Raw genomic sequence first — 22,732 nt, 5'->3', positions numbered from 1 at the left:
TGTGGACCTTTTGGGAGTCAGGGGACAATTTTAAGCAGTTTTCTCTTTCCACTTTGTTTTGAAATGAGGTCTTTCTTATCTCTGCCTTACTTTGTACTCTGGGCTAATTAGCCCAAGAGCTTCTTAGGTGACTTTCCTGTCTCCACATCCCATCATCCATAGGGGTGCTTGGATTACAGATTCATGTGGCTGTATCCAGACTCGAAAGATGACACTCGAGTGGTCAGACTTGTACAGCAAGCACTTAACCTCTTGAGCATCTCACCTGTCCCTATCCTTGCTTTTTATTGTCACCTTTATTTATGTAGCATATGTGAAGTCAGAGAAAACTTTGTGGAAATGGTTCTCTACATCCATCCCTAGATATTGGTAATTGAACTCAGGTCATCAGGCTTGGCAGCAGGCAGCCTTACACCCTGACCCAGAGTCTCTGTGAAGTCCTGGCTGTTCTGGAACTTTATATGGACCAGGCTAGTCTCTCCCTACATGCCTCTGCTTCCCCAGTGCTGGGGAGGATTAAAGGTATGTACCACCATGCCTTTCCCCTTCCTAGCTGTTTGTATATCTTCATTAGAAAATTGTTTCTTCATTATAGTTTTTCTTTCTTTTTTTTTTTTTTTTTCCTGAGACAGGGTTTCTCTGTAGCTTTTGGAGCCTGTCCTGGAACTAGCTCTTATAGACCAGGCTGGCCTTGAACTCCAAAGATCCGCCTGCCTCTGCCTCCCAAGTGCTGGAATTAAAGACGTGTGCCACCATCAGCTGGTCTATTTCTTTTTGTTTTTATTAGCATTGTGTGTGTGTGTGTGTGTGTGTGGTTTATTATGACTTTTGCATGCATGTATGTAATGTATCTTGATCATCTTCACCCCTATTATCTTTTCTTGTCCATTCCTATTCCTGCTGATCCTCTTTCTCTTCCCAGTTCGTCTCCCTTCTACTTTTTGTATTTTAGGTGTTTGTTTGTTTTGTTTGTTTTTTCTTAGACAGGGTCTCACTATGTAGCTTTGTCTGGCCTGGCTGGTCTGAAACACAGAAATCTACCTGTGTCTACCTCCTGAGTGCTGGTACTTAAGGTGTGTGCCACCACATCTGACATAATATTCTGGTGAGGAGATTATTTTTTTTGTTCTATTTTGTTTGCTCTTTGTTTGTTTGTTTTTTAGGTTTTCCTAGATAGGGTTTCTCCGTACATCTCTAGCTATTCTGGAACTCACTCTGTAGACCAGGCTGGCCTCAAATTCAGAGATCCATCTGCCTCGCCTTTCCAGTTGCTGGGGAGGCATGTACCACCACACCCAACCTGTTCATTTTTTGTAAAGCTGCAATGAGTTTGCTTATAGGAGAATGGGTGAGAGATTATTTACAGAATCAAACTGAGGAAAATGTCTCTCCCTCTCTGATTAACCATTAACTGTTAAAAATCCCCAGAAAGAGATGACCAGATGTTTACAGGTAATCACAGCTGTCTGCTCAGTACTCCACCTTTTCGTACAGTTTTACACACACACACACACACACACACACACACACTGCTAAAATGTTCCCTGAATCTTGTATGTGATAACACTGTCCCATTTAAGGCCGAGTACTTACTCTTGACACTTTGACTAGTTAATCTATGGACATAACCATAACAACTTAGAAGACAGTTTGGTGCTCACTTCGGCAGCACATATACTAAAATTGGAACAATACATAGAAGATTAGTGTGGCCCCTGCACAAGGATGACACACAAATTTCACGAAGTGTTCCATATTAAATTAAAAAAAAATGGCGGACAAATTATGTCTATTTAACAAAATAATAGAAGTAGCTTTCCCCATTAAGTCTTATGACTTTACAAGCCGCAGGCTTTTGACAGAGTCTACATATCAGCTTTGAATTCCCTCCTGTGAATTCACCCCCAGAACAAACTTAAAATGGTTGCATTAGTGGGCACTTGCCTGGCTGGTCACTACTTTATCATGCAGCATTCACAGCTGAGTAAAACTTTTGATGACCGTTTGGCAAGTCTGCATAATACTTTCTGGCACTGAGGGCTAGCCATCAGGGAGAAAGAGTGTAAACTAATTTCAGTTTAATCTATGTCCTGTGATGTCGGCGGTGGTGGCGCACGCCTTTAATCCCAGCACTCGGGAGGCAGAGTCAGGCGGATCTCTGTGAGTTCGAGACCAGCCTGGTCTACAAGAGCTAGTTCCAGGACAGGCTCTAAAGCTGCAGAGAAACCCTGTCTCAGAAAACAAAAAACAAAAACAAAAAAAAACCCAAAAAATCTATGTCCTGTGAGTAAATTATGTGGTGTTGTCAACCATCTAGGTAGCACTGACAGTTGCCTGACTTACATACATTGTTTGGGGGTCTCAGAGACCTCCTTGTTTACTTATTTGTGGGCTTCTTGTTGTCGTCATCGTTGTTAATGTTATTGTTGTTTTGTAAGGTCAAAAGTTTGACTGGTCCCAAATTTGAAATTCTCCTTCTTTAGCCTTCCAAGCAGGTATAGACATACATAAGTTATCACACCCAGATGAAATTCTAAACTTTGATAAAGTTCAGTTAATCTCTTTTCCTTTTGTTACTTGTGCTTTTGTGTTCTGAAAGCATTTTAAAACAAAACAGGAAGATTTATCCTTACTAACCATCCTGGGCTGGGGTTGTAGTTTAGTTATAGAATGTTTGTCTAGCATGCAGATCTATCTCTAGGTTTAATCTCTCATACTAGGGAAAATATTTTAGCTAGAGGAAGCTCCTTCTACCCAAAGAACATATTTTAACTTATTGCAAAGGAAATAGAACACAGTGATCATAATTATAAATTTGGTTTCCGTTCATTAGTAGAGTTGAGAGGCCTGTGAAAAGACATTAGGGTTGTTCTCTGTCTAATAGGGAGAGGCCTCTGGAGTCTGATAGCTCACTGAGTTAGATCATTGCCATGCCATGAGACAGTCACTTCTACAGTCAAGCTCCTTCTCAACTAAACAGTCTGCTTTCCTCTAATTCCCACTGCTTCAGGAAGGTTTGCTCAGAAGTACAGTCTATTTTTCTTATCTGATACCTGATATACCTTAGTTCTCCTAATCTTCTCTTTTTCTCTCAACTAAATATTCACCTTTGTAATCAAATTGTGTGTGTGTGTGTGTGTGTGTGTGTGTGTGTGTGTGTGTGTGTGTGTGTGTGTGGTGCATGCATATTGTCACACAGGTGTGGAAGTCAAACTGGTTCTCCCCTATCTGTGTGACTCCAAGAATTTAACTCATGTCATCAGGCATGGCAGTAAGTAACTCCTAACTGTACCTGCTAAGGTTTCTTGACAGTTTTGGGGTATTTGGCGGGGGACGGGGGGTAGTGGTTCTTTTGTTTTGCTTTTGTTTTGTTTTTGAGGGTTTCTTTTGGTTTGGAGTTTTTTTGGGGGGTTGGGTTTGGTTTGGTTTTTGTTTGCGTGCTTGTTTGTTTGTTTGGGGGGGTTCAAAACAGAGTTTCTCTGTGTTGCTTTGGAGCCCGTCCTGGAACTCACTCTGTAAACCAGGCTGAACTCAAACTCACAGAGGTCCGCCTGCTTCTGCCTCCCAGGTGCTGGGTTTAAAGGTGTGCGCCACTGCTGCTTGGCTAGTTTGTCCTCCCTCCCTCCCTCCCTCCCTCCCTCCCTCCCTCCCTCCCTCCCTCCCTCCTTCCTTCGGCAATGTCCTGTTGTCATCGTCTGTCTTCTGTTGTTTTTTCCTTCTTATTTTTCTTTTTGATACTTGTCTCTCTACCATGTTCCCCTGGCTGTCTTGGAATTTACTATGTAGACTAGTCTGGCCTTAAACTAACAGAGATCCTCCTGCCTCTATCTCTGGAGTGCGGAGATTAAGGTGTGTATCACCTTAGCATGTACTGTGAGGTAGAACTTTCTGTGGCAAAGGAACCGTTTTATTTCTCCTTTTTTTTCTACTTCATTTTATTCCTATATTTTACCTCCCTACATTTTATTTCTACCTTATCCCATACAGCAGCCATTAGTAATCAGTGACAGCTGAATACTAGAAATGTGTCTAATATAACTGAGAAACAAAAGCAATTTTTATCTGTTTTAAAAAAGGTTTTTTAATATAGTCATATATAATTTATTTATTATTTAATGTGCATTGGTGTTTTGCCTGCATGTATGTCTTTGTGAGGGTGTTGGATCTTCTGGAACAGGAGTTACAGACAATTGTGAACTGCCATGTGGATACTGGGAATTGAACCTGGGTCCTCTGGACAAGCAGTTGGTGTTCTTAACTGCTGAGCCGTCTCTCCAGCCCCCACAAAAAAGAATTTTTAAGCCGTGGTTCTAGATCGTTCTTTTTGTCTGATTCCCAGTTCCTCTATATCTCTGTTTTTTCATGTGTGCCACCAGTACCATCAGTGTCAGGTCCCACTGAGAACTTACTCTGTTTTAGACTCCATCACATCCTTATGAATCAAAAAGTTTGGGCCCTAGAGCCCAGCAGTCTGGTTTAACAAAGTCTTCTGAAGATTCCAGTGTCCTGACACTTGAAAGTCAATTTTAGATCTTCAAACCTTCTGCTGAAAGTCAGACTCAGGCATGGAATGACATACATGGGTTTTACCTGAAGTCAGTTGCTAACAGACTGACTTCATATTATAAAATAACAACAATGTGATTACAGAGGACTTTCAAAAAAAAAAAATAAAAATAAAGTGCCAGACCAGTGAGACAATTCAGCAGGTAAAGGAACTTATAAACAACTCTGAGGACGAGTTTGATCCCCAGGCCCACATGATTGATGAAGAGAACCCATTCATACAAGTTATCCCCTGGCCTCTCCTTGGATGCTTGGTATACACCCATACACACACAAATATACTAGAGGGGGGTGGGGCAGAGGCAGGCAGATAGATAGAAAGCTGTACTTTAAAAACACACACACAATTAAGGAAGCGTTCCACTAAATGTCAGGCATAGCCCTACAGTGTTTGAATTAGAACTTCTTGATTGATTCCCAGTCTGGTATGCTTCCAATGTATCGGGATGTTTGTAAAATAAGCTCCCCTAGGTTGTCTGTTAGTTGGTTGGTTTGGTGTCTCCCAGAAGAGAAAAATCTGCTTCTTGGGCATGTGTTTCACCTTTTTCTTTTTTGAGGGGGGAGACCACCTCACCTATTCTTTTACTACCTCATTTTACTAGGGTGCTTCTTTCGTCACACTCAACAAGCGCCTTGAGAATACTTCCTCCTTTTTAGGGTTTAGCAGACTTTGCATGTGTAGCTATCTTTTTTAAATATGATTTTGTCCTCTTCTGCTTGAAACCTAGAGAAATTGGCTTGCTCTCTCACTGGCCTTGAGCCAGATGTCATTACTTCAGGCAGTGCCACGCTACATATCTCCAGCAGTTTGAAATGGAGAACAGAGTTAGAGATAAGATCAGCAGCTTTAGGTGATGGCATTGTTTCAAATAAACCATGCATGACCCAAAGCTTCCACTTCAAATGGGGAATGAAATTGCTTCATCCTTTGACAGCTTGCTCCATGAAAGAAATTTATCTTCACTTAATTGCTTTAGATCCCAGAAGGCTACATACAGTAATTTCTATGAGATAATTATATCAAATTTTAAAAATATGTGTCTGTGGATGTGAATATGCAACCGCACTGGACAGAGAGGCAGGGGGGGCACCAAAGGTCCTCCTGAACTTGCTCATAGGCTTCCGTTCTCATTCTGGGAATCCCCTTGGGTCCTAGACCATTTACTCCCAGAATTTGCTGGTTGAGATGATGGGCCAGTGCTGCAGCCTTGTATGGCTAGGGTTAAAGCATCTGGTCTACTTCTCTTGTAATGGGGTAGCATTTTGCTTAGACTCCTGAAGTAGTGAGGGGTCAAGCTGGCTGGCTGGTTTCCGGCTGCATGTCTTCATCTAGTCTGGCTGGGCACAGTTTGCTTGCACTGTGGACCAGAGCCACTGAGGATTCTAGTCAGTGGCAGCTGAAAACCAGCAAACTTGTTGATTTTAAAACATGACTATTTAGATGTCAGGGATAAACTTCCTGTAAATGGGGACAAACTCCCTAATCTAGGCGTGTTTGAATTTCTAGTTCTTGTCTCCCTGGCCTTTATATTTAAAAGCATTTAAACTTTCATTCTGTTTTTTGTTTGTTTGTTTGTTTTTTCGAGACAGGGTTTCTCTTTGTAGCTTTGGAGAATGTCCTAGAACTCACTCTGTAGAGCAGGCTGGTCTCAAACTCCAGAGATCTGCCTGTCTCATCTCAAGTGCTGGGATTAAAGGTGTGTGCTACCATCACCTGCCTTCATTCTATTGTTCTCATTCACTACCAGCCTTTACTTGTCTTAATCTCTTCTGAAATTCTGTGTTTTTCATTCTTACCTCCTACATTTACCTGTTGTGGTAGAACATCTTTACCAAGAGTGAACCGAGAGTTCTCTGAGACTTGGAATTGACATCCTGAGTGTCTGGTGTCATGGGTTGCTCATGAAGGAATCTAAGTAAGAAACAATGAAGTGTAGCTGAGTGATGTAGTTTACAGACATTCCTATAGACATTGGAGAGCTGACTTGGAGACAAGGGACTTTTATATTCTCCATTAAAATCAGTGAATACCCAGGCCAGTGTGCAGTAGGGCTGTACCAGAATTCATCAGACACCAGCAGAGACACTGTAAAGCTTAAGACATTTTCTGCTAGTCTATCCAAATTAAATTCTTTGGCATTTTAAGCTCACAGGGGCCGTTCTTTGAGGTGTTCTTTGGCCCTCCCTTCTCAATCAGGCTTGGTCACAGGCCCTGACTCAGTCAGAGGGGGAATGTTACTTTTTCTTTTAAACTCTTACCCAAGAAACATGACAGCTGTATGGAGTAAGCCTATTTGCATTTGAAAAGGTCATGCTAATATGCCTTTGAGGGAAATGTGCAGCAAGTGCTGTCACATCGTTTCTTGGAGTCACATCAAGGGTTTTTTGAAGGAATTACACTTTTGCTCACATCTAAAGCATGAGCACCTAAATGATAACTTCGAGAGCCACCAGGTCATGGTGTTATTCTAGGTGTGTCCTTTGACCCCATCCAAAGCAGTTTTTATCTTGCCCACCAGTCTATAAGTCTGAGAGTAGAAAACTAAAAGAAGTTGCCCAACCAGAAATTGTGGCATATGCCAGTAAACCCCAGTTCTTGGGAGGTGAAAGCAATAAGATTAGGAGTTCAAGTCCAGCCTCATAGCTTTATAAGACCATGTATCAAAAAGCCGAAATAGTTGGGGATGGTGTTTAATGCCCACTCCTGAGTTAAATACACAGATTTTATTTTTTTTTTATTTTTATTTATTTATTTTTTTTTTTTTTTTTGGTTTTTCGAGACAGGGTTTCTCTGTGGCTTTGGAGCCTGTCCTGGAACTAGCTCTTGTAGACCAGGCTGGTCTCGAACTCACAGAGATCTGCCTGCCTCTGCCTCCCAAGTGCTGGGATTAAAGGCGTGCGCCACCACCACCCGGTGGAAAAGTATTTGTCAAGATACACAAAGTTCTGGATCCCATAAGACTGGGTTGCTTATTTAGACAGCTTTTTTTCCATACGCTGAAGCTCCTGTTGTTATTCTTTTGGTCCCAGCCCCTTTTCACGCCCACTCCCAGCGACCTCTGGTCTCTTGGAGTCATCCTGAATCTTTTCTCTTCCCTCTCTCTCTTCTCACTGCCCCCCTTTTGCTTGTGCACACGCGCCTCTCCTTCCTCTCTCTCTTTCTCTCTCTCACTCTCTCTCTCTCTCTCTTCCTCTCTCCCTCTCTCTCCCCCCCCTCTCTCTTCCTCCCCCCCTCTCTCTCCCTCTCTCTCCTTCTCTCTCCCTCTCTTCCTCTCTCCCTCTCTCCTTTAATAAAGCTTTATGGCTATTTTCTGTGTCTGTGCCGTTAACCCGCCGCTGCACCGCCTGTTCACCTGCTGCTCTGGTCGCCCGTGAGTCTCCGCGCAGCTACGCACAGCTGCCCAGTGTCTACAAAGTCTTTAAGAACAAAATAAGAATAGGAGGGAATGGGCGTGGCTTGTCTCTTAAAGGGACAGGGACCAAAACCAAAACACCTGTAATCACTTAACATGATTCAACCCGTTTTTTTTTTTTTTTTTACATTTGATCTCCCCCAGAAGCAGAACATGCCTGATTCCCCTCTTATTTTATTTAATTAAAAAGACTTACAAAATTTATATTGGGTCTATAGTACTTATATAGTATATAGGTAGATATTGGGTATATATAAAAAAGGATAACATTGAATTATCATTTATAGTATTCAAATGTAAAGTAATCCCAGCATTTGGGAGAAAGGAAAATCATCCTCATTTACATAGCAAATTTGTGAGCAGGCAAAATGTTGCTGGCCTTTTGAAGAATTAAGTCATCTTTTATACACTTTTCCGTGTGGTCCATAAATCCTGTTATACTGGTGCTTTTTAAAGGGGGTGTTAAGCATATGCTTCTGTTCCTTTGTAAAGAAGTAAATCAGATTCTAAACAAGGAAAATAAAGTTCAGGATTTAGGGTCACATCAGGAATAGGCAAGAAAGAAGGAGTTTAGCTTAGAATATTGAGAAGAAAGGATATAAGAATAAAGACATACATACAACTTTTTCCCCCTCTTGGTTTTTCAAAGCATAGTTTCATTGTGTAGTCCTTGCTATCCTTCTGAAACTCACTCTGTAGACAAGACTGGCCTGAACTCAGGGATCTGTCCACCTCTCTCTACCAAGTGCTGGGATTAAAAGTGTACACCACCACCTCCCTACTTGCTTCTCTTTCTTAATTCTTATTCTGTTGCTTACTATGTGTAACTAACAATAACCATTAACCATATTTGTTTGTTTAAAATTAATTCTTCTGGGAATGTACCACAGTGATACAACATTTGCCTAACAAGCAATGGTGACGTGTATCTTTGATACTTGGGAGGCAGAGGCAATCTGCTTAGAGCCAGCCTGATCTATAGAGTGAAACCCTGTCTCAAAAAAAAAAAAAAAAAACCCCAAAACAAACAATAGTCCTGGGTTTCATCCTGCATCCTGAGCACTACAAGAAAGCAAAACAAAAATCAAGTACAATTCAAAATTCAGATCTTTGATCACAGTAATCACATTTCAAGTGGTCAATCACCACATGAATTGAAGGCCTGTACTGTCAAGCTAAGGTATTGAACATGTCCATCATTGCCAGTTCTCTTGGGACATCATTGTTTTGTGATAAAAGTGCAAGGGAAAGTTTCAGTAAGGGGCCTACAAGATGGTTCAGCAGGTAAAGGTGCTTGCTGGCAAACCTGACAATATGAGTTTGATTTCTGGAACCCACATGGTAGAAGGAGAGAACCAACTTTTCTGACCCCCACTTGGATTCCATGGTGTGTCAGTGTGTGTGTGTGTGTGTGTGTGTGTGTGTGTACATTCACACAAAATGTATAAAATGTTTCAATAGGACTGAAAGAAGCCAGGTGTCATGGCACACACCTTTAATCCCAGGCAAAGGCAGGCAGATCTCTTCTTAAATTCAAGGCCAGCCTGTTCTACATAGTGAGTTCTAAGACAGCCAGGGCTACACACAGAGCGAAACCCTGTCTCAATAAACAAAACAAAATGCCAACTTCCAAAGGCCTTTATCTGCTTTGTTCACTGATGGAAGAAAGATGGTGATTGATGCCTTTGTTTGGGGCAAAGCAGGGCGGGGGAGATGGAAGGAATTTCTGGTGTTCTAGCACATAGTATGGTAACTAAAAGCAGTGCATATTTCAGATCAGCTTTTATTTTAAAAAATGAATTTTAAATATTCTTAAAACAATCAAATGGAGTTGGGTGATGGCGCCACATGCCTTTGATCTCTACTCTCAGGTAGATCTGTGGGTTTGAGGCCAGCCTGGTCTACAGAGTGAGTTCCAGAACAGCAATGGCTACATATAGAGAGAAACCCTGGCCGGGTGTTGGTGGCGCACACCTTTAATCCCAGCACTCAGGAGGCAGAGGCAGGCGGATCTCTTGAGTTCGAGGCCAACCTGGTCTACAAGAGCTAGCTCCAGGACAGGCTCCAAAGCTACAGAAAAACCCTGTCTCCAACCCCCCCCCCCCCAAAAAAAAAGAAAAAGAAAAAAAGAAATCTTGTCTTAAAGAAAAACAACAAAAACCATCAAATGGTAAAAGTATGAGATATGGGTGCTGGAGAGATGGCTCAGTGGGTTAAGAGCACTGGCAGTTCTTCCAGAGGACCAGGGTTCAAGTCCCAGCACCCACATGGCAGCTCACAACTGTCTAGTTCCAGGGGATCTGACACCTTCATACCAAAGCACATAAAATAAATAAATTATTTTTTAAAAAAGTATGAGATATGTTATTTATATATTAATTACCATGATTTGATCATTCTAGTATATGTGTATGCATATTATACATATGGGTGTGTGAAGGTCAGAAGAGAACTTTGGAATACATTCTCTCCTAACTTCACATGAGTTCCAGAGCACAAACTCAAGCCATAGGTTTTCTTTCATGCCAAATGCTTTTGCCCTCTGAGTCAGTTTTGTTTGTCTTTTAGCTTTATATTTATTGAACTTGGGATAGTGCTCTGCATTTATGTGAGCCAGTGTGCCATGGTTCACTTGCGAAGATCACAGAATAACCTGCAGTGGCCAATTCTTTCCTTCTGCTATGTATATCCTAGGAATCAACTATGTTATCAGGCTCGGCAGCAAGCATCCTTACCTGATGAACCATCTCAATCCCCACTCTGGTATTTCTTAATTAAAAATAAAACTTGTTAATAATTTCACGAAGGCCATGAGGAGAGATACAGAGAGGAGATTTGAATGGCTAATGTCATTTTGTTAGGAATGAATCAGCATCAGAGGCAGGAGACATCAAAGAGTAGAAAATGATAAATTCTAATTAAGATAATTTGAATTTAAAAATGATAATTCTAATTAAGATAAGTTATAAGTGAATTTTGGATATTATCTTTCCAAAGTGATCAATTTCATGATCTTCTGTAGGATATTTTTTAAATTTTTTAATCACCTAACCTTAATACTAAATGATATCTGGATTCTTGCCTGTTACTCCAATATGATCTTTTTTTAAAATATTTATTTATTATGCATACAATATTCTGTCTGTGTGTATGTCTGCAGGCCAGAAGAAGGCACCAGGCCTCATTACAGATGGTTGTGAGCCACCATGTGGTTGCTGAGAATTGAACTCAGGACCTCTGGAAGAACAGTCAGTGCTCTTAACCTCTGAGCCATCTCTCCAGCCCAAGGACAAATCTTTGAATGGTGTATCTTGTTCAGGTTTCTTGCCTGTCTGTTCCATCTCTGCTTCTCAGCTGCTATGAGGCAAACAGCCAATCTCCACCATGATACTATGCCTCACTGTATTTTGCACAGTGGAGTTTGCCAACTCTGTTCTGAAAACACAAGCCAAAATAAGTCTTTCCTGAGACTGGAAAGATGGCTTGATGGTTAAGCATGAGTTCTTCTTTTCTGGAGGATTAATTTCAGTTCCCAGCATCTACATGGGGCTTACCTCTAAGGGATCTGGCACCCTCTTCTAGTCTCCTCAGGCAACTACACAGAGGTATACATTCACACACTGGAAAGATGGCTTGATGGTTAAGCATGAGTTCTTCTTTTCTGGAGGATTAATTTCAGTTCCCAGCATCTACATGGGGCTTACCTCTAAGGGATCTGGCACCCTCTTCTAGTCTCCTCAGGCAACTACACAGAGGTATACATTCACACACATACACATTCACATAAATAAAAGGAGTAAAGATAAATCTTTTTTAAAAATAACGCTCCATCAAGGGATGGTGGCGCACGACTTTGATCCCAGCACTCAGGAGGCAGAAGCTAGAGGATCTCTGAGTATCTTTGTACCCAGGGCTACATAAAGAAATCCTGTCTTGACTGGAGAGATGGCTCAGTGGTTAAGAGCATTGTCTCTTCTTCCAAAGGTCCTGAGTTCAATTCCCAGCAACCACATGGTGGCTCACAACCATTTATAATGAGGTCTGGTGCCCTCTTCTGGCCTGCAGGCACACATGGGGACAGAATAATATATACATAATAAATAAAAATATTTTTTAAAACCCTGTCTTAAAAAACAAAAACAAAACAAAAAAGAAAGGTTGGTCCTGCAGAGGTTCAGGTTTAGTTGCCAGCCCCCACATGGTGACCCACAATGCCAGTAACTCCAGTCTCGGTAGGTACAATGCCCTTTTCTGGTCTCTGGAGGCACCAGTCATGTAACAGGCAAAACAGTTGTACACATAAAAAACAAATTAATAATAATAAGGTGGGGAGTGGTAGAAGACACCTGATAAGATCTCCACACATACAAGAAATATATTTAGGGCCAGGAATTGGCTTAGCAGCAACAACGCTTACTATACTAGCCTGGTGACTTAAATTTGATCCCCCAGAACCACGTACTATTTACTCCATAGTACATGCACCCAAATATACAAGATGTACACACACACACACACACACACACACACTTTTTTTTAAAAGAAGAGGAGTATGATGGTAGGCACCTGTAGTCCCAACTTCCTAGGAGGCTTTGGTGAAAATAACACTTTAGCCCAAGAATCTTAGATCAACTTGGGCAATATCAGGAAACAGTGACTTGGAGTAAGGAAGGAAGAGGGTACTGAGAGAAAAGGAGGACAGCTAGGTTATATGGTTATCTGACCATTAATTTTCCTAGCTTTACAAAGTGACCATACACATTCATATCTCATTACCTACCAATGTATTAATTTCCATGTTTCATGTATTTTTAAAGGGGAGGGATGGTTACTCATGCTTACAATTCCAGCACTGGAGAGCCGGAGACAAAAGGCTCCCTGGAGTTCATTGACCAGCTAGTTTATCCTAAGTGTTGAGCTGCAGACCAATGAGAGACCCTGTTTCAAAGGAATTGGAAAGTGTTCCTCAAATAGAGATTTATTAGCCCAGTGTTTGAACACTGGCCTAACATACAAGTTCCTGGGTTTGATCCCCAATACTGCCAAAAACAGAACAATACAAATTCATTCTAAACTGAGAAGAGGTTGTGCACACCTTTAACCCCAGCACTCAGGAGGCAGAGGCAGATGGATCTCTATGAGTTCAAGGCCTGCCTACTCTACAAGAGTAAGTTCCAGCTGGGCGATGGTGGCACACACCTTTAATCCCAGCACTCGGGAGGCAGAGGCAGGCGGATCTCTGAGTTCGAGGCCAGCCTGGTCTACAAGAGCTAGTTCCAGGACAGGCTCTAGAAACTACAGGGAAAAAAAAGAAAAAAAAGAAAAAAGAGTAAGTTCCACAAGTTTCAGACGTACTTACTGTATGTATGTCTGTGTGCTACATGTTCCCTAATAGATTAGAAGAGGGCTCTAAGATTTAGAGTTACATATGGTTGCAAGCTACCATGTAGGTGCTGAGAATCAAACCTGGGCCCTCTGCAAGGGCAGCCAGTGCTCTTAACCACTGAGCCATCTCTCCACACTACCCCTTTTTAATCACTTTGCTTTTAGGTTAAAATATTACCAAGAATAATTTCAACTTTTCATAGAACAAAAAGAAACTTTACCTAGCCTGAGATCATAAGGAATGACATTGTTTTTCTTCTAAAACTTTTAGTTTTGGTTGAGGATGCCAGTTCAGTAGTAAAGTGCTTGCCTAGCTCATGGAAGGTTCAGTGTTTGATCACTAGTACCCTCCAAAACTAAAGGAAATAAAAGTTTTAGTTTTTCCAGGCAGTGGTGGTGCACACCTTTAATCTCAGCACATGGGAAGTTCGAGTCCATCATGATCTACAGAGGTAGTTCCAGAAGAGCCAGGACAGCCAGAGCTGTTACACAGAGAAACCCTGTCTCAAAAGACTTTTAAAAAAAAAAAAAAGTATGTATTTTACTTCTAAGCCATCTCTCTAGCCTCTGGGTCAGGTGTTTGTTTTTTAATACAGAGTCTTAACCTTTTTGGTTGTTTTTCTGGGTTTTTTTGTTTGTTTGTTTGTTTTCTGAGGCAGAATTTATACAACACAGGCTAAGCCTTGAACTAAAAAATTCTTTTATCTCAGCCTCTCAAGTGTGGCCCAGGTAGTAGTAGTACAATCATATATCATCAAGCCTGTCTTAACCACTCTTAATACAACCCATTGACATTAAGTGTATTCACATTGTTACACTGAAATCATTGTCATCCATCTCTAGAAACACCCTGCTCTGCCACATCCCACCATTACAATAATAGACTGATGATGCCTTTGAAAATCATGAAACAATCATCATACATCCCCATTCCTGCCAGTCCCTGGTACCTTCTGATTTCTATATCTGTGTATTTGTATTTTGTGTCTGCTCATTTTCACATAGTAAAGTATTGTTGAGATTCATCATGTTCGGTTGGGCTTGGTGGCTCATGGTAATCCTAGCACTGACATGGGAGACTCATCTGAATCCAGGAGCTCCAGATGAAGCTGGGTAATGAAGTAAGAGCCTTGCTCAGTGGATAGGTGTTATTTCCTGTTTTATGTACATGCACCACATTTTACCTCTCCAATATTGATACACACATGGATTATTTCCACCTTTTGGCTGTTTTGAGTAATGCTCTGGATACTGATGTGTAAAGATCGATTTGAATCTTTATTTTTATGTCTTTCCAGTATGTAACTTAGAGTAGAATTGCTGGATTTTAATTGGGTGGCAATGCATGCCTTTAATCTCAGCACTGGTCAGGCAGAGGCAGACAGATCTGGCTACACAGTACAGTGAAACGCTCCCTCAAATGTCCCCTCCCTTGAAGGAAATAAAAAGAACTGATTAACTTATTTATTTATTTTAGTTTTTTTTTTGTTTTGTTTTGTTTGTTTCTTGAGTCAAGGTTTCTCTGTGTAGCTTTCGAGTCTATCCTGGAACTTGCTCTGTAGACCAGGCTGGCCTCGGACTCATAGATATATCCGCCTGCCTCTGCCTCCCAAGTACTGAGATTAAAGGCATGTGCTACCACCACCCATCCAGAATTGCTGAATTATCACGATTTTACATTGAACTTTTCTAGGGACCACCAAACCATTTCCCATTGCAGCCGTGCCATTTTACATTCTCACTAAAATGACATTTTCACCAACCCTCCTTTTTGACAGGATAGTAAAAATAATATCTATTCTGAAGAGTATGAAATAGTAAATCACTGTGGTTTTGATTTGCATTTTCCTAGTGATTGATGATGTTGAGTATTTTACATGCCTAATGTGCTTATTTTCATTACCTAAAGATTCTTACAAGTTCTTTGCCTATTCTTATTTTTGTTTGTTTCAGTGATGGAGATTGAACTCAAGGCCTTGTACACACAAGGCAAGCATTCTATTCCTGAAATATATTTCCAGCCTCGGGGATTTTTGAGCCAGGGTAGTTGTGAGACAGAGTCTTATAGTATAGGTCAGTCTGGCCTCAAACTTAATGCCTGGTATCTTTGCCTGCCTTTAAATTGGATTGTTGGAGATTTTTTGTTGTTGAATCATAAGACTATATGTTTTTTTAAAATATTTATTTATTTATTTATTATACAATATTCTGTCTGTGTGTATGTCTGCGGGCCAGAAGAGGGCACCAGATCCCACTACAGATGGTTGTGAGCCACCATGTGGTTGCTGGGAATTGAACTCAGGACCTTTGGAAGAACAGTCAGAGCTGTTAACCTCTGAGCCATCTCTCCAGCCCAAGAATATATGTTTTATATAACAGTCTCTTTTTTTAAGATTTATTTACTTAAAAAAAAAAGAAAAAGAAAAAGAGCTGGAGAGATGAATCAGTGGTTAAGAGCATTGCCTGCTCTTCCAAAGGTCATGAGTTCAATTCCCAGCAACCACATGGTGGCTCACAACCATCTGTAATGTGGTCTGCTGCCCTCTTCTGGTCTGCAGACACACACAGACAGAATAATGTATACATAATTAATAAATAAATAAATAAATAAATATTTTAAAAAAGGATTTATTTACTTAATGTGTATATGTGTCTTTGAGTGTATGTATATGCACTACATTTGTGTAAGGTGCCCACAGAGGCCACAAGATGTCACACCCCCTGGAATTGGAGTTATAGGTGATTGTGAGCTGCCTGGTGTGGGTGCTGAGAACTGAAACCCAGTCCTCTGCAAAAGCAACAAGTGTTCCTAACTGCAGAACCATTCCCCAAGCCTTGTGGATAGCAGTTTCTTGTCGATTTGTGAATATTTTCTTCCATCTAGTAGTGTGTTGTTCTCTGTCTTGATGGGATTCTTTGGTGCCTTTTCACATTTTGTTTTGGTGGTGTTCTTGTGTATGATTCTCCTTTGGCAGTCCTGGGGATTAAACCCAGGACCTTCCACACAACAGGTAAGTAAATCACATTCTTAATCAATCCCTTATGCTTTCCTATGTTGCCAAGTGCTTAGTATCATAACCAAGAAATCATAACTAAACCCAGTGTCATAAGATTTCCCCTCATGTCAGCTTCTGAGAATTTTGTTGTTCTGTCTCTTGAGTTTCAGTCTCTAATCCATTTTGAGTTGATTTCATGCCTGATTTAGGTCAGGCTTCAACTTCACTCTTTGTATGTAGAAATCCAGTTCTACATCATATGTCCTTGGTACCCTCATTAAAAAACATGTGACCATACATACATGGGCGGGTTTATCTCCGAAAGCCTTGCTTCATTGATCATACCATGCTGTGTAGTATACAGTAGTTTATTATAGCTGGTCCATTTCAAAATTAGGAAGCTTCATTCTCCAACTTTTGTTATTTTTCAAGATCATTTGGGGTCCCTTGAGATCACACATGAACTTTAGAATATGTTGTTTTGTTTCAGTAAACATTGACATTGTAGCCAGGTCTGGTAGGCCGTGCCTTTAATCCTCGAATGTGGAAGGCAAAGTCAGATGGATTGCTAACGAGTCAAAAACAGCCTGATCTGCGTATCTGCACAGTGATAAATTTAAGGCAGATCTACATAGTGAAAACCTCTCTGTTAGAGGGGAGACTTACTTATTACGGTTTGAGTAGGGCTGGATTAAATACATATATTACATTGGATAGATTTGTCATCTTAACAATATTAAATCTTCCAGTCTGTATGAAGACACTGTTTCAAAAAGAATAAGCCCGGTAGTGGTGGCACACGCCTTTAATCCCAGCACTCGGGAGGCAGAGGCAGGCGGATCTTTATGAGTTTGAAGCTAGCCTGGTCTACAAGAGTTAGTTCCAGGACAGGCTCCAAAGCTACAGAGAAACCCTGTCTCGAAAAACAAAACAAAACAAAACAAAAAGCAATAAAACTCACTAAACTACAACAGCCGGGTAGTGGTAGTACGTGCCTTTAATACCAGAATTTGGGAGGCAGAGGCAGGCTGATCTTTGAGTTTGAGGATAGCCAGGGCTACACAGAGAAACCCTGTTTCAAAAACAACAAAAATTGCAACAGCAAAAAGAAAAGTTTAAGCATGTAGCTCAGTAGTAGACCCTCCTAGCATGCAGGGCCCTGGGTTCAGTTCAGTCCCCAGCACCACAAATATTTTCAGGGTTTACACCAGCACCACACTCCTTCCAGGGTTTACAGTACTATTGCAGCCACTCTCCCCCTACCATGTCCTTACAGACTCCTAGGGGAGAGCTATACATCCTCTCAGAGTAAACAGGAAAACTAATAAGTGAAATGGGATCTTAGTGCCAAGAGGCTATCAGACACATCAGGAAGAAGGTGCTGTAGGCCTTGTACAGCCAGAAACAGGGAGTTTGCTGTTTTCCATTAATGCTTCCTTCTAACTCTACTGCAAAGAAGTCTTTCAATCCATTTAGACAGGAGTGGAACTCCTGTGTCCTGTCCCCATAGTCACATGCATCTGCTTCTTCTATAAAGAAACAATGTCAGGCCAGGTGGTGGTGGCACACGCCTTTAATCACAGCAGAGGCAGGCCGATCTTTGTGAGTTCAAGGCCAGCCTGGTCTACAAGAGCTAGTTCCAGGACAGGCTCCAAAAGCTACAGAGAAACCCTGTCTAAGAGAGGGAGAGGAAGAGGGAGGAGAGGGGGAGAGAGGGGGCAGAAGGAGGGAGGAGGAGGAGGAGGAGGAGGAGGAGGAGGAGGAGAAAAAGAAACTGAATGTCGCCTGCGGTAGTGGCACACGCTTTTAATCCCAGCACCCGGCAGGCAGATCTCTGTAAATTTGAGGCCAGCCTGGTCTACAAGAGCTAATTCCAGGACAAGCACTAAAGCTACAGAGAAACCCTGTCTCGAAAACCAGAGAGAGAGAGAGAGAGAGAGAGAGAGAGAGAGAGAGAGAGAGAGAGAGAGAGAGAGAGAGAGAGAGAGAGAGAGAGAGAGAAGAGAAGAGAGGAGAGGGGAGAGAGAGGAGAGAGAGAGAGAAACTGAATGCCACCCCACTTGATTGCACACACCTTTATTCCCAACACTCAAAACGTCTCTGTGAGGTTGAGGCCAGGCTGGTCTACAGAACAAATTTCAGGATAGCCAGGACTACATAGAGACCCTGTCTCGAAAAAAAAGAAAGAAAAGAAACTTAATGTCCCACGTGTTCCCAGAATTGGACTAGTCTGGCAGACAGCCAGTTCCCTAAAGATGACTTCACCTTGCCACTCTAGCATCTACATTCTATCCTTCTTTCTCCTTATGCAGGGACAGTTTTTTTTTTTTTTTTTTTTTTTAACATTTGGCTTTTCCCACGCTGCAGTTCATCAGTCATCAGCTACCAGAATGCCTGTGCTACCACTTGGGTGTTCTGGTGTCAGACCTTACAAGTGTCCCAAGCACTCCACCCCAGCTCCTCAGCTCTCCCCTCCTGGGTGGTTGTGCTGGAATGGTACTCCTCTTGGGTTTCTGTATGTGCAGTCTGCTGTGGGTGGAGCCTGAGCTGTTCACAGGAGTGCTAGTAATGTCTGGCCTTCGGGGCTGCCAAAGGCAAGAGGCTGGCCTCTTCTTGGTTTAAAGCACATATTTGGGTTGTTGGGGTAGTTAGATGGAGGGTGGGGTGAGTAAATACCACTCTTTTCCTACTGTGTTTTCAGGAAATGATTATACAGCAGCTATAAGTGCGAATGAAGTTAAAAAATGGATTGGCACACCCACCTCAAAAAATAAAAACAACAGATAGACTCAATCCAAGACCCACACCCTTATTTTTCTGTTGGGCTTTACTTTGGTACTGTTTCAGAGCATAGAACCTTTATTTAAAACTATTGCCATGCTCTTCTCTGGAGGAGAGCTCAGCAGTAGTCTGCTGAATGGGAGCTGAACTTTTCCCTCTAGGCAAACTCTGGGTTTTGTTTCCCTGTCTGCTCCACTTCCAAGAAGAGTGTGGGCAGAAGCAGAGGTGGGAGAAAGAGCCAGTGCCAAAATTTAGTCCCTGGTTAGGGAGTGTGTGTGTTTCACACCAGTAATAAAACCATTTGTAGTCAGTTGTCAATCAACTCATGCCCAGTCCTTCCAACTGCTTCCTGCCTTCTCAGTCTTTTGCCTGATACCTCCTTGAGTTCTTGAGAATATCATCTAGTCTCCTACTGTGGGTGATTTTGCTGTACGGTACACAGTAACATTGAGTTTGCTATTCCTTCTCAGCAGCTGTTTGCCACTGTCAGAGGTGGTGACTGAGCCTGTGTGTGTGGCCACAATCAGTGATGAGCCACCCACCCAGGCCTGGGGAAGCCCTCAGCCAATGTGGTTCCTGTGGCAGCAGCCAAACTCGCCAGAGCTCCTCGTACCTTCAGGGCTGTGGTGTAACAGCCAGTTTTATGCGGTGGCATTGTTTAGTGTTGGCTGACTTGACTTCTCTGTCCCCACCCTCTGTGTATAGTTAGGAAATTTGGCCATCACCCAGTTAGGGGGGAAAGCTGGCACTTGCAGAGAATCGCTTCCTGCTGCCTCTCTTGTGGTAGAAGCCAGGACCACCTTCCATCCCTGTTTCCGACCCATGTGGCAAAAATGAAGGGCCTCTCTGCACTTGGTATCCTGCTGTGGGATTTGAAGTTGCCTAAGATCAGTATGAGGCTATCTGCCAGGTTATCTGCCCAGATAAACATTTATTGTTTACTGGATGCATTTCAAGTGCTCTGACTGGTCCCATTGGTGAAATTGTCTAGTTTCTCTGGGTTTTTAGCCAATATATGGGGCTGATGTCCAGACACAGAACTACTGGAGCCTGAGCTGTGACCTGCCATTTGAGTTAGCTTTGACGTTGCCCCTCCCTACCCTCTTCCCTTAACCAAATATGTATCTCTTGTTCTGGTCCTGCCTTGAGGTTATTGAAATTGCCTCTACGTGTGCAGCATCTCTCGCCTTCAGACTGGAGATTTAGGGGCCAACAGCTGACAACTATTTCCAGGTGTCAAAGCCAGCATTCCAACACTGCTTTCCTTAAACTCTTCTTTTTTAACAACTAATGGGCCTGGTAGTATTTTAGTGAAGGCCGTAAGAGGCAACTTTTCTGTTTCTAGTCCAGCCATGTTCAACACATCTGGTCATTGTCCAGTTTTTAATGATATAATTGATTTTCCAGCATTTTGTTTTGTAGCAAATTTCTAGTAAACTTAGTTAAATGGATACCCATATTCTGTCATAAACTTTTCGCTGTCTTTGCCTCATCTGTTATTGATCCTTCTCTGTCCACCCTTTTGTTCTGTGTGTGTCATCAGTATATTTTTTTCTTAGTCACTATTTTTAGTGTTTAAATTTTAAAGCAAAGCTTACCTCCAGTCGAATGCTTAAATATTAAGTGTACTTTTGCTAGGTTCTAATAAGTGTGTATGCCCAGAAATCTATCAAATATGCATTCATGTATTTCAGTTGGAATTCGTTCCCTTTACATATTTATTTGAAACAAAACGTGAGAGCTGGAGCTATAGCTCAGTGATAGAGTAGCGAGGTCCTAAATTCTATCCTGGTAAATGCCCAACTTAAAAAAAAAAAATAGGAAAGGCTTTGGTGTTTAGAACATGACTCAGTTAGTGAAATGCTTGCCATTCAAGCATGGAGACCCAAGTTTGAATTTCAGAACCCATGTAAAAAGTTGGGTGTGGCAGTACACTCCTGTAATCCCATTGCAGAGATGGGGTTGGAAACAAGATCCCTGGGACTGGGGCTTGTCCAGTCTAGCCAAATTGGTGAATTCCATGTTCCCAAAGAGACACTATCTCAAAAATAAGGTGGAGACCTGGAAAGATGGCTCAGTGGTTAACAGTGCTTGCTACTTTTCAGAGGGAGAACCTGAGTTCAGGTCTCAGCACTCATGTCAGCTCACAGCTACCTACAACTCCAACTCCGGGTCTCAGCACTAGCACATATGGCATACATACAAAGAGATACACATACTAAGTAAAAATCAGTTAATTTTAAAAGGTGGTGAGCATCTGGAAAAAACACCTGCCATAAACCTCTGGTCTCCATACATACGGTACATGTAAACATAGAGAGGGCGAGATTAGATTTTCTTATTAGAACCCGGTAGTTTTCTATTATCCATATGTTTATGTTCATATTTTATGTCACATTTTCATTAATTTTTTTAGTATAATGAGTAGATTTTTTTTTTCAATACAGGGTTTCTCTGTAGCTTTGGGGCCTGTCCTGGAACTAGCTCTTGTAGACCAGGCTGGCCTCCAACTCAGAGAGATCTGCCTGCCTCTGCCTCCTGAGTGCTTGGATTAAAGGCATGCTCCACTGCCGCCTGGCTAAATTTATTTTTATTTTATGTGTATGGGTGTTTTCCCTGCATGTGTGTCTGTTCCTGCAGAAGCCAGATCCTCTGGGATTAAAATTACAGGCAGTTATGAGTGCCATGTGAATGCTGGGAATTGAACCAGGATGTTTTGGAAAAGCAATCTGTGTTCTTAATCTGTAAACTATCTCTCAAGCCCTAAGTGATTTTTTTTTTTAAACCAGCTATCACATCAAAGTCATTCTAAATTTTTAGCTCATCTCTGGATTTGTGGCTTGCTATATGTATGTTGACTTCATATACTGACAGCATTATATTTTTCTGTGTTGGATTTTTTTTTCCAAGACAGGGTTTCTCTATGTAACAGTCCTGGCTGTCCTGGAATTCACCTTGTAAACCAGGCTGGCCTCAAACTGGCCTCTGTAGATCCTGCTGCCTCTACCTCTCCAGTGCTGGGATTAAAGGTGTGCACCACCACTGCCCAGCAGATTTTTTTTTTTTTTGAAACAGTGTCTCACTTTGTCATCCTGACCTGGAAGTTGATATGTCTACCAGTCTGGCCTAAGCCATAGAAGTACACCTGAATGTTGAATGTTGGGATTAAAGGTATCTAACATTATACACAACATTGTTTTAACATTATTTAATGGTGTTTTTGAAACAGGGTCTTACTATGTAGACCAAACTGGCCTCAACTTCCCAAATGCTGGGACGAACGGTGTGTACCATCATACCCATCATCTTTTTTGAATGTTTTAGAACAGGATTTCACTAAGTTGCCATGAAGTTACAGAACTTACCCTGTTACCCATCTTGCTATTGAGCTCAAAGATTTTCCTGTCTCCATGAACCTCAAGTTCTGGTATTATAAATCTTCACTTCTGTGTCTGGCCAGTTGTCTCCTTTTCAAATCACATGATCTGAAACGTATATTAAATAATGCTAATAATCATTCTCATACTTTAGTAGGGTACTTTAGGATTTTAAGACCGTATTTAGCATAAATAAGGGAGTATCTAATTTATT

The 22,732-nt window shown here is 41.7% G+C and overlaps 1 protein-coding gene and 1 non-coding gene across 4 annotated transcripts in view; both read left to right on the top strand.

Annotated features, from left to right (window-relative positions):
• Window positions 1–22,732, top strand: part of Smg6 (SMG6 nonsense mediated mRNA decay factor) — a 240,939-nt gene that overhangs the window by 153,618 nt on the left and 64,589 nt on the right. The gene's annotated exons all lie outside the window — the stretch shown is intronic.
• On the top strand, window positions 1,654–1,761 carry LOC119813769. Its single transcript, XR_005285229.1, has one exon. It is a non-coding gene; the product is annotated as a U6 spliceosomal RNA (small nuclear RNA).

The sequence above is a fragment of the Arvicola amphibius genome, chromosome 4, assembly GCF_903992535.2.
Source record: "Arvicola amphibius chromosome 4, mArvAmp1.2, whole genome shotgun sequence".
Classification (NCBI taxonomy): Eukaryota; Metazoa; Chordata; class Mammalia; order Rodentia; family Cricetidae; genus Arvicola; species Arvicola amphibius.
This window is presented reverse-complemented; position numbering and strand designations above follow the sequence as displayed.